Raw genomic sequence first — 12,426 nt, 5'->3', positions numbered from 1 at the left:
TTTTCAGAGGTGGCTGGATCTGGAATCTGTGATGCTGGGATTAAGGGTGTGTGAATATGAAATTATTTCGTTGATTGGTTTAGCACTTACTTGCCCTAAGCCCAGTAGCCTAGATAGAATATAAAAGGGGCAGAAAGAAGCTGCCGTTGTTGATCATTGCTTCCCTGTTGCCTTCTACCTGTAATGAACTGTTTCTCCTTGGCACCCTGCCTTAGATTCAGCCATTTAGGGACTGAAATCTCTACAAACTGTGAACCAAATAAACCCTTCCTCTTTTAACTTTGAGAGTCAAGTATTTTGTCTCAGCAACAAGACAAGTAATAAGACAGTTATTAATTATATTCTGTATATTTGAAGATCATTTAGAGATTATCTAAATGTACATAACTGTTTTATTTGTGACTGTTTTATTTATAAAGAGAAAAACAAGCACAACTGGTAGGAGCAGAATTGTATAAATGTCCATCTTTGAACATTCACAATACTTTAGATCAGTGCTCTCAGACTTACAGACTCGTCTGGGTCAGACTGACTGAAGAGAGATGGTCTTGGGCTGCCGTTAAGATTTGATCTAAAAATCATCCCCTAAAGTGCCATGCATTCAGACTGAGGCTTTTGGAAGGTGGTTAGGTAATGGAAGTACTAAATTCATCAGTGAATTAATGCATTATTGAATTCAGAGCTAAGTGGGCTTGGGGATAGGGCTGGGCCACTGTTGGCAGCCTTTGCAGGGTATATTTCTTCCAGTTCTCACTACTTCCTGGCTGCTATGGGTTCAGCAGCTTTCCTTTGTCATGTTTTTCCACAATGATGGTTCTGCCTCAGAGCCAGCCACTCATAGTCTGAAACCTCTAAAATGTAAACCAAAATAAACCTTTTGTCCTTTAAGTTGCAACATTCACAGGCATTTTTTCATAGCACCAATACAGCTGACCAGTACTGCCACAAATAAAATACATAAGTACAGTAACAAAATACGTAGTCATAATAACAAAATACATAGTTACAGTAACAAAATGGTCTTTATATTTTACAATTTTATTATAACATTTAAGAAAGAGGACAACATAAACATAAAACCAATTAGATGGTAGACCTTGTTTTTGTGGGATGCCTGAATATTTGGTTTGATAAAAGTGGTTGCAATTTTTAGCGAGTTCTCAGAGTACTCATCAGGCTTCCATTGTAACCTATGCAACCTGTACTCAAGAATCATGCAATTAAAGCCACAAAAAATATCACCAAAAAACCTCACATGATAATGCTAAACAATTACAGTCATTTGGGGTGCATTACTAGCTGAGCAAGACCCCATGCAGTCCGTGGGCCACAGGTTGAATATGCCTACTTTAGAATACAAAAGTTATGTTTCTGACCAGCCCTGGTACTGGACAGGGTCCAAGGAGGTTGCTCTGGAGACTTTCCCCATGGATAGGTTCCTGCCTTATTACACAAAAAGAATTTCAGGACACATCAGTGAGAGGCATAGGCAAATTTATTAGACAGAGTTAGAAAGGAAGAGAAAATAGGGAAGGGATTCCAGTCTGTGGAGTTGCAGGGAATTAGCTCTTATGAATAGAGTCAGATTGGATCATACAAAACAATAAGATCAGCTTGTATGGATTTGCTGGGGTGGGCTAGATCTGGCTGATCATTATGTCAGTTCTGGTTTTGCAAGATGTCATTGAAAGAAGTCCTCATTGCTTGAGGAGGTGATTCAGTCTCCATGACAGCATTGTTTCTGTTGGGGGCATTATCAGTTTGTGGAGGATCTACAAGAACCCAAAGTGACCATAGGTTTAGGGTCATAATTGAAGACTTCACAGTGCTTATCAGTAGTTGAATTTAAATTACTTAATTTGCTGTCTTGGTTACTTAAATTTAGGATTAATCAACATTGTATTGCCAGCTTTTAAACTTAAAAGATTAAGATGTCTTTATACAGAGCTGAGAAGGGATGTGGCCAAAAGTTTTAATGTTAAAAAAGAGACAGATAAAGAATATTTATTCTGGTTTTAGTTTCCTACTGAGCACCTATGGACCCAAGTAAAGAGTCAGGGTTGTTTTTCATTTTTTTGTTTTGTTTTTAGCAAAAATAGTTTTAAAGTCCATGATTGAACACACTTTTAATGAATAACAGGTTAAGAGGTGTGATTTTGTCCTCTCTCCCTGTGATGGGCTTATAAATTATAAAATTATAATTATAAAAAATAACTCAAAGTGTGGATGAACTCATACCCCTGAAGACTAGGTAGATAGATCAGCATCACTGTGGACCAGATGGATGGATCTGCACCCTATGGATCAGACAGACAAATCCACACATTGGCCACCACCAACTCTGTAATTGTGCATTCTGTTCCCTGGCCACCCACCAACTCCAAGCCAGTTCTGTATTTTGTTTCTCCCCGGCAGGGGTCAATGGAGGGACTAACAAACCAACCAATCCAATCCTGGATGAGGACAATGCCTGGGAAGAGAAGAAAGGGTTTTTACCTCATAGGACAATACAGCAAGCCACCTCAAGAACACATCCACTGGCCAACTTCAAGCCAGCTCTACTTTTCATTTCCTCTTGGCACAGGGCAGCAGAAACAAGGACTAACCAACTGACCACATCTTGGAAGAACCCAATGCCCCATGAAAAAAAAGGTAAGCCAGGAGGTCCAGCAGACCCAGGAATAAAGTATGAACCTGACCCTGAAGGATGCTAATGTTATCCTCCCAAAAAGAGAAGACTGCTGTAGAGAGGAAATAAGTTAGACACTGATTCCCTAAGAAGTTTAAGCTTGGACTGGGAAGGACACAGGCACTTCCATCTCTAGTGAGAAAACAGGCCAGTGAGTACTGATATTAAGAACCACAGTCTGCTTAGACACCAGCCCCATAGCTTATATCCAGCAGCAACCACAGAGCTGATTGCTTTTTCCTTCTACAAATGTAAGCAAGGATGTGGTTAGGCTTGGAAAGTTATTAGAGTCTGGACTGAACAGACAGAGTGGCTTCTAGTGCAGCAAGGGCACCTCACAAAACCTCAGATCCTAAAGATAGAAAATTGTAACTTTCTGGGTTTGAAGTCTACAAATGCTGGGGACAATTAAAAAATGCAGAGTAATTTAGGACTCAAACCTTAACCATTCTCAGGCCACATATAGGCAGAGACATACTAAAATCTCAATTCTGAGAGCACACCAATGAGCAGAACTGGTAATTCCAAGTCTTCCTTTCCTGGACCATATCAATTGATTCAAGGATACCTAAACCATGCCATAAAGTACCTCAGATATCTACAAAGTTATCAGGAAAAAGATATCCACTCTTCCAAAGATTATTAGCTATAAGGCTAATGTAAGCCTAGAGTAGTCAGTAGTCAGTTTTGCCATCACATGAAACCCAAAAGATGGAGGTATGCAGAGAAGACAAGTCTGAGGATATCAGAGTCCATGAATACAGCTCAACTCTGCCTTCTCTGTTATGGCTTAGGTTGGTCTGAATTGAGTTTTGATCACTAATACCTGAGCATAGAATCTAGGACAGTACTCATATTTTTTGTTGTACATTAAAAATAAAAACAAGTGAAATAAATTGTATAAGTTGTCCAAATATGTATTAAGACAAAAGCAAAGCTAAAAAGAGAGAGCAGTAAAAATGAGATGGGTTGCAATATGTAAGATGAATAATAAATAAAATTGAAAGTCAAAAAAGTTCATGTGCTATTAAGATAAATGAGAAATTATTAGATATAATAATTAGCAAACAATATAGGTGACCTCTGAAAGAAAAGAGTTGTGGATATAAGAAACAATATGAAATTAAAGAACTGAATGCTGGGTACCAGAATTTGGAGGGGTTAAAGGGAGAAGGAAGCATAGAAGAATGTTGGTCAAATAATATACAATTAAGTTACATGGACTAAGTCCAAGAAATATATTGTAGAGCATGATAACTATAGTTAATAGTGATATATTTTATTAGGCAAAAATAAAAGAGATTCAAATAGGAAAAGGAAAAAAATCAAATTATTCTCATTTGCATATGATATGATCCTGTATTTAGAAGACTCTAAAAATTCTTGCAGAAGAATTTTAAATCTGATAAACAAATTCAACTGTGAAAGAGAATAGCTTTTCTTTACACCAATAATGAACTCACTGAGAAATAAATCAGGAAAATAATTCCATCCATAATGGCCTCAAAAATACCTGGGAATAAACCTAAGAAATTTCTAAAAAAAAAAAAAAAAATTACTGCTAGGAGTGCTGCACCATAGATCAGTATTATTGGGCCTAACTCTCTCCTCCTCTCATGAATGAGGCAGAGCCCTGTAGGAGAACAGATGACAAGAAAGTGTGGCAGAGCAGGGCCTGGCTGAGAGGAGGATGTGTCTTCCTGTCCATTCCCCATAAAACCATCAGACATGATTTTCTGCAGACCTTAGATACTCTCCTGGCTCTGGTTACAGACCAGTCTCTTTTACCTCCCCCTGTACTTCCCTTATCTCTACCACTGTAAATAAATGCATTGCAGTTGCCTGGCAGACCTTTTCTTCCATCAGGAGTGAGGCTCCACCCGGCCCCAGCTTTGTTGCTCTTTGTTCTTTTGTATCTCTTTGCATTGTCTTAATCCCCCGTCATTCTCACTCCATGGGCCCTTCAGCCATGCAGGCAGTGGCAAATTACAGAACCCTAAAACATTGGAGAAGACAATAGAAGATGATAAGACTTCACACCTCCATGGATCATCAGTGTGTAAGTGGCCAAAATACTGAATGTAGTCCTCACCAAAAGTTCAATGACATTCTTCACAGAACTAGAAAATCAATCTAAGAATTCATATGGAAACACAGACTCCAAGTAGCCAAAATAATACAGAACAAAAACAGCAGTGCTACATGTATTACAGTAATCAGTTTCAAAATATACTACAAAGTTATAATAACAAAAACAGTATTTTACTGGCAAAAGAATACACACAAAGACTAGTTGGAATATACTAGAGAACAAAGAAAGAAATCTATTCTGCTACAGCCATCTGATTCTTGACAAAAGGGCTAAAAACACATGAATTTAAAAAAACATCTCTTTAACAATTGGAGCTGGAAAAACTGGACATCTCTGTGTACAACTTTGAAATTAGATCCCCATCATTCAACCTGTACCAAAGTCAATTCAAATTGGATCAAAGACCTAAACATAAAACCTGAAACTTTGAAACATCTGGAAAAAATCCAGGAGAAATAGTTGAAGACATAGACACAGGCAACAACTGCATGAATAGGACTTTGATAATTCAAAAAACTGTAGCATAAATTGACATGTAGGATTGTATGAAATTCAAAAGCTTTTGCCCACAAAAAAAAAAGAGAATGAATAAATGTCCTACAGAAGGGAGAAAGTTATCCCAGCTATTCTTCCAATAGAAGATTAATATATAATTATGCTGTATATTAATATAAAGAACTCTTTCTTTTTTCTTTTTATTGAGTTTATTGGTACATTCTAGGTATACAGTACAGTTACATTCATTACTGGGATCTTGTACCTTTACATGACAGGTCTTGGTTCTCATTTTTTCCCCTTGTCCCTACCCTCCCTTCACTCCCTCCTCCCCTCACCATTTACAAACACTGTAATTCCATTTTTACATTTTCTCATATTTTTTTCCTTTTCCCTTATTCCTCTTCCCCTACCCTTCCCACTTTTCCTGCACCTTTCTTTGGTCCTTTTCTTCCTATTTCACATTGTTAATTATCCCATTAGCATCTTGAGTACTATTATAGTTTTTCACATGAGAGACACTATTTGGTATTTACACATGTGTGACTTATTTCACTTAGGAGTATATCCTCAAAATGTATCCATTTTCCTATGAATGACTCTAATTTCTCATTCTTTATGGCTCAGTAGTATTCCATTTTATAGAAAAACCACATCTTCTTTATCCAGTTTCCAACTGATTAAACAACTCTTTCTATATAATATATATAACATAACACTTTTCAAAAAAACCCCAATCAATAATTAAGCAAATGAATTGAACAAAGACTTCTCAAATGAAATTAAAATAGCCAGTAAGGATACAGAAAATATTCAACATCTTTAGATCAGGGAAATGCAAATCAAAACTACATTGAGATTCCATCTTACTCTCTAACAGAATGGTTATCATCAAGAATAGTCAATCAACCAAAAAATACTCGTGAAAATACAGGGAAATAAGAACCTCTTACATTATTGGTGAAGATGTAAATTAGTGCAACTGCTAAAGAAATCAGAATGGAAGTTCCTCAAACATTAAAAATATATTTGGGCCATGAATTAGGCTCAGTGGTTCCACTGCCTTCCTCACAAATGTAAGGTCCTGAGTTTAATCCCTGGTACAAAAACAAACAAACAAAAAAAAATACACACACACACACACACACACACACACACATTTGATCTAGCATACCAATTTCCAATAAATACTTGAAAGAATTTAAGTCAACGTATTATACAGATATCTTCATACCTACATTTATTGAGATACAATTCACAATAATTAAGCTATAAAAACTCCTAGACGACCCCTTTGACCCAGCACCACAGGGAGCCCAGCCACCACCCTGTGACCAACACTCCAGTTGGCACACTCCTTTGATCCAGTGCCACAGAGGAGCCTGGCTAAGTGGGCACCGATAAAGAGCTGTTCATGCCCGGTGCCCCCCTGTGAACAAGATAAAGAAGGCCTCTCCGAGGCTCCTAGATGAAAATTGAAGTCAAATGGAAAAGTGAAGAAAATCTTCAATAAAGGCACACCACACCACCATAGTTGGTAAGTCAGAGGGACCAGCACCTCACATCAGAACCTGGTTTAACTTCAGGGGAAAGACAGCTGGAACCTGCAGTAGAAGCTTGCAGAGTTCAACACAGCAGGAGGACAGAGATCTCAACTTGGGCCTTGAAACCAAAAAATAGCCTGAACCTCAGGGGATAGCAGCTGGCTTGCTAAGACTAACTACCTTAGACCTGCACACTCCTGCCCACACTGTCTATGTGTCAACTGAGGCATACTCTGAAGGAGGCCCTCTACTTCTATTTGTATTTTTTATTTTCAAAGTAATATTTTTCACTTATATTTAATCATTTAAAAATATTTTATCTATCTTTTTTCTTTTCACAAATGTTGTCCTTTTATTTAATCTTCTTTTTCTTATCTTCTTTTCTTTCTCCCTCTCTCTCTCTCTCTCTCCCACCTTGATCTCCATTACTCTCCATTCTTGTTCCTGTACCTATCCTAATTTGAATTTATTTTATTTTCCCTTTCTTCTCTTTTTCCTTATCTCATTGTCATTAGTTTTAAAAGAAAGTGATTACAGTCTCTAGCCTCCCTGTTGATGTTAGTTTGTTCTGTTCTTGGAAATATTTTGTTTTGTCTTCTCCTCTTCAACAGCTCCCTAGAGTTTGGTGATCTTCCTGTGTTCTCTGACCTTACTTCTAACCTTTCTCTATCCTACCTATCTATTCCTCCCTCCCCATCTCATTCTAAATCTCCATCCTGAAGAGTAAAGTTGCTATATTGAAGAGTTTATTCACTATAAACATATTGTAGGCTGGTTCTCGATTTTTATTGCATTCTCATGGTTAAAGGTAATAGATTAATAACTACCACAAATTATCATTTTCCAAGCTGTGCTTGATGCTATTGTGATACTGATTGTATCACTTGGGCTAAGGTGTTGTGATTGATCCAATCAGTTGTCCTCCCTGTTATAATGAAATGAGTTTGCTTCAGAGACATTAGAGACTCAAAACCTAAAGAACAGCTATATCTGGAAAATTGAAGTATTAACCCAGGAATTAAAGCAAGGATGGTACCAATGATAAAAATAGAAATTAAAAGGCATTTAATCAAGACACAAACACATACTTCCACCCCACCACAGGTAAACTGTGGGGGAAATGAGGTGGGAAGTCTGACAGTCAACCATCTGGACATCCTGAACCAATAGCACAAGAAGTTAAAAAAAAAAAACAGATAAATGAGGCTCTTGAAAAATTCAAAACTGAAGTAATTTCCCAGATAACCACAGAAATGGTGAGAAAAATGAAATACATGATTAAGATACTCTAGAATAGAAACAGATTTAAAAAAATAGATGAGCTCAGGACCATGATGAAAACCATGAATTCTCAGATTAGGAAAGAAATGGAAACATTGAATGCCTAACAGAGGAAAAAAATGCAATCCATGAAATAGATTCAGATATCCAGGAGATTAAAAATTCTATAGAAAGCATTCACAGCAGGATGAAAGAATGTAAAGATAGAATTTCAGATATAGAAAATAGGATAGTGGTGAGTAACCATGAAAATAGAGATCTCTTAAAAACAGTAAGGGATCATGAGAAATCAATCCAACAGCTCTTAGATGATGCAAAGAAGAATAATATAAGACTGATAGGAATCCATGAAGTAGCAGGAGAAAGTATAAATGAAATTTAAAAAAAAAAACTGTTCACAGAATTAATGACAGAAAACTCCCCAAACATAACAAAAGAATTTGACACACAGATAAGTGAGGCATATAGAACTCCAACTAGCCATGATCAAACAAAAAATCTACACCTAGGGGCCAGGGATTTAGCTCAGCAGTTCGGTGGCCTGCCTTACAAGCACAAGGACCCAAGTTCGATCCCCGGTACCAAAAAAATATATATATATATACACCTAGATATATAATAATCAAGATCTTGTAAACCCAACAGAAGAACAAATACTACAAGCAGTTAGAGAAGAAACAAATCACATGCAAAAGAAAGCCCATTAGAATCACAGCAAACTTTTCAACACAAACCCTCAAGTCAAGGAGAGCTTGGAGTGATATAAAACAACTAGACGGATGTATCTTGCAAAACTGTCTCTCAAAATGGTTGGGGAAATAAGAAACTTCCACGACAAAGAACACCTGAGAAAATTTCATAAACACCAAACCGGTACTCCAATCACTTCTAAACAATAACCTGGAAAAAGAAAATGAAGACCACACTCCATAAGGGCCAACAGAGCAAATATACCAGGCAAGGCAAGAAATGAAAGGGAGAGAGGGAAAAATAAATAAAAGAACCCATAACACAAAAAGTAACATGACAATGCAAAGCCAATATAGAACAGTTATAACCATTAATATTAATGGCCTCAAATCACCAATCAAAAGAAACAGGCTTGAAGTATGGATTAAGAAGCAAAATCCAACAATATTCTGTATACAAGAAACTCACTTAATCCACAAAGAAATTCAGAGACTGAGAGTAAAAGGATGGAAAATAGTTCTCCATGTGACAGGAGCCTGGAAAAAAGAGGGGTAGCTATCTTATTTGAACACAGAATAGATTTCAAACCAAAACTAATTAAGAGAGACAAAGGCAACTACATCCTTGTAAAGGGAACAATACAAGAGGAAGAAATGACAATCATAAATATATGTGCAGCAAATACTAATGCACCCAACTGTAAGATCCTGACTGAACCAGAGCGACTCCATGTTGACCAGCAAACAACCTAGAGATTGTCGCTCCCCCCATCCCTTATAAGATAACTAGTGATTAATTGTGAATTGTTAGATAACTGTGTATGGTGGAGACCGATACACAGAGATCCAACATGGATTGCACCACTCCTTGCATGCCTGTAGTCTGAATGTTCTAAACATTATAATCTAAGTTGTAAACAGAACAGTGGATGAGCAATCTGCTAATCATTAGTACCTGACAGTCAAGTATTTGCCTGATAACCAATAGATCAGAACGACCGCTTCTTCACCTTTGTCCTCTTCCCGTAAGTTTTACATGTAAACCCTCTCTTCAGCCCTATATAAAAATGGCCTCTGTCTCTGAGCTAGCCGCCTCTCTGAGCTACTTGGCTTGGGGAGTGCCGTCTGGCCAGACTAATAAAGGTCTATTTGCCACCTTGCCTGGTGTGTTCCTTCCTGGGTGACTCTTGCTGTCGGACAAGCTCCTGGAGCCTCGCTGAGCTTCTGAGCCCAGCATCGTGGAAGCCTCTTGGCTGTTCATGCTCCAGGAATAAAAGTGAGACTTAAGTCTTACACAACTATACAAAACAAATATTATTGGATATGAAAAATGAAATAAGCACTAATACAATTGTAGAGGGGGACTTCAATACTCCATGGACACAAATAGACAGATCACCTAGACAAAAAATCAACAACAAAATAATAGAACTGAACCAAGTCTTAGAGACTTAGTAGATGTATACAGAGTATTCCACCCCACAAAATCAGAATATGAATTCTTCTCAGCTGTACATGGGTCATTCTCCAAAATAGACTTCATGCTAGCTCATAGAACATGCTTAAGTAAATGCAAAGGAATTGAAGTTATCCCTTGTATATTATCAAACTATAGTGCAATTAAATTGGAAATCAAGAGCCTAAGAAACCTCAAGAATTTCACAACACATGGAAATTAAATAACACCCTGCTGAACAACCATTGAGTCACAGAAGAAATTAAACTGTTTCTATAATTAAATGACAATGCTAATATAACATACAGGAGTCTAAGGGACACAATGAAAGCAGTTCTACATGGAAAATTCATAGCAGTGAATGCCCACACTAGGAAAACAGAGTGAACTCAAATAAACAATTTAATGATGAATCTTAGACTCCTAGAAAAAGAAGAGCAAGAAAAACCCAAAGCTCATACAAGAGAGGAAATTATAAAGATTAGAGCAGAAATCAATGCAATGGAAACTAAGAGAATGATACCAAAAAAAAAAAATCAATGAATTGAAGGTTGTTTTTTTGAAAGAAAAAATAAAATCAATAGACCCTTAGCCAACCTTATCAGAAAAAAAGGAAAGAAAAGGCTCAGATCCATGCAATAATAAAATGGAAAATACAGAAGAAATGGACAGATTCCTAGACACATATGAACCTCCAAAGTTGAATGAAGAAGATATAAAAAGTCTAAACATTGGGGTGAGGGATTTAGCCCAGTGGTTTTGCTGCCTGCCTCACAAACATAAGGACCCGAGTTTGAGCACGGGTACCAAAAAAAAAAGTCTAAACTCCCCAATTACATTCAGCAAAATTGAAAATGTAATTAAAGCATTACTAACAAACAAAAGCTTATGTCCTGAGGGCTTCACTGCTGAATTCTACAAGATATTTATAGAAGAACTATTGCCACTACCCTTTAAACTTTTCAATGAAATTGAAAGGGAAGCAATACTTCCAAATTCATTTCTGGAAGCAAGTATTACTTTGATTCTAAAACCAGGGAAAGACCCAACCAAAAAAAAAAGAGAACTCTAGGCCAATCTCCCTAATGAACAGAGATGCAAAAATCCACAATAAGATACTGACAAACAGAATACAGAAGATCATCAAGAAGATCATACAAGCTGACCAAGTTGGATTTATCCCAGAGATGCAAGGATGGTTCATCACATGTAAATCAACAAATGTAGTACACTATATTAACAGAGTCAAGGACAAAAACCATATCATCATCTCAACAGATGCAGAAAAGCATTCAACAAAATTCAACATCCATTCATGATAAAAACACTACAGAAAATTGGAATAAATGGTCTTTATCTCAACTTGATAGAGGCTACCTATGAAAAACCAATAGCCAACATCATATTAAATTTCCAAGAACTAAAATCCTTCACTCCAAAATCAGGAACAAGACAAGGATGTCCACTGTCACCACTCCTGTTCAATATAATTCTAGAAATATTAGCACAGCAATTAGGCAAGAGAAAGAAATAAAAGGAATAAAGATAGGAAAGAAGTTAAACTGTCACGTTTGCTGATGATATGATACTCTGCATAGAAGATCCAAAAAACTTTTCCAAAAGACTTCTAGACTTAATTGACAGATTCAGTAGAATAGTGGGATACAAAGCCTCCTTATACACAAAGAACAAAGTCCAAATTTTATTATTGGCCACAAAATACTGTCAGTTGTTATTCTTAAATCATCAGACATACTTTGTTTTTCTCTGAGAACAGATCTATTAAATACCTTATCTGAATTACCATAGTTCCCCACCTCTCAAGTAATAATAGTACTTCATTTGAAAAAAAATAAACCAACAGAGGGCAGAGGGCTTGGTCTGTTTCACTTCAAAATAAATTCACTTCCTTAAGAAAACCATCATATTTCAGTAGGAACCACAGTACCTTATAAGTACCTCACATTTTGTCCCAATTAATATTGAAAATAAATGTGGTCAAGGGTTTAGATTTCATGAAGTAAATTATTTTTACCAGTGAGTTCATGAAGAACTGAACATTCAGAGGAAAGCTGACATGCCTTCACTATAAGTGAATAGTGATAAAGAATATTAAGACAACCAGCACCAGGTGGTCCCACTACCTTGGTAAATGGAAAAAGCTTTATCTTCAGCACAAA

General features: G+C 36.8%; 1 long non-coding RNA gene across 1 annotated transcript in view; it reads right to left on the bottom strand.

Moving 5' to 3' along the window:
- Nucleotides 1–1,636: 1,636 nt before the first annotated feature.
- The window catches only part of LOC117284497, a 35,419-nt gene continuing 24,629 nt past the window's right edge, over nucleotides 1,637–12,426 (bottom strand). Inside the window, exon 3 of the long non-coding RNA XR_004515595.1 lies at nucleotides 1,637–1,772. This is a non-coding gene — a long non-coding RNA (uncharacterized LOC117284497). The remainder of the gene's footprint in view (nucleotides 1,773–12,426) is intronic.

Source organism: Fukomys damarensis, unplaced genomic scaffold (genome assembly GCF_012274545.1).
Source record: "Fukomys damarensis isolate Sample0158 unplaced genomic scaffold, DMR_v1.0_HiC HiC_scaffold_37, whole genome shotgun sequence".
Classification (NCBI taxonomy): Eukaryota; Metazoa; Chordata; class Mammalia; order Rodentia; family Bathyergidae; genus Fukomys; species Fukomys damarensis.
Note: the sequence above shows the minus strand (reverse complement) of the source record. Positions and strands in the feature narration are given on the sequence as shown.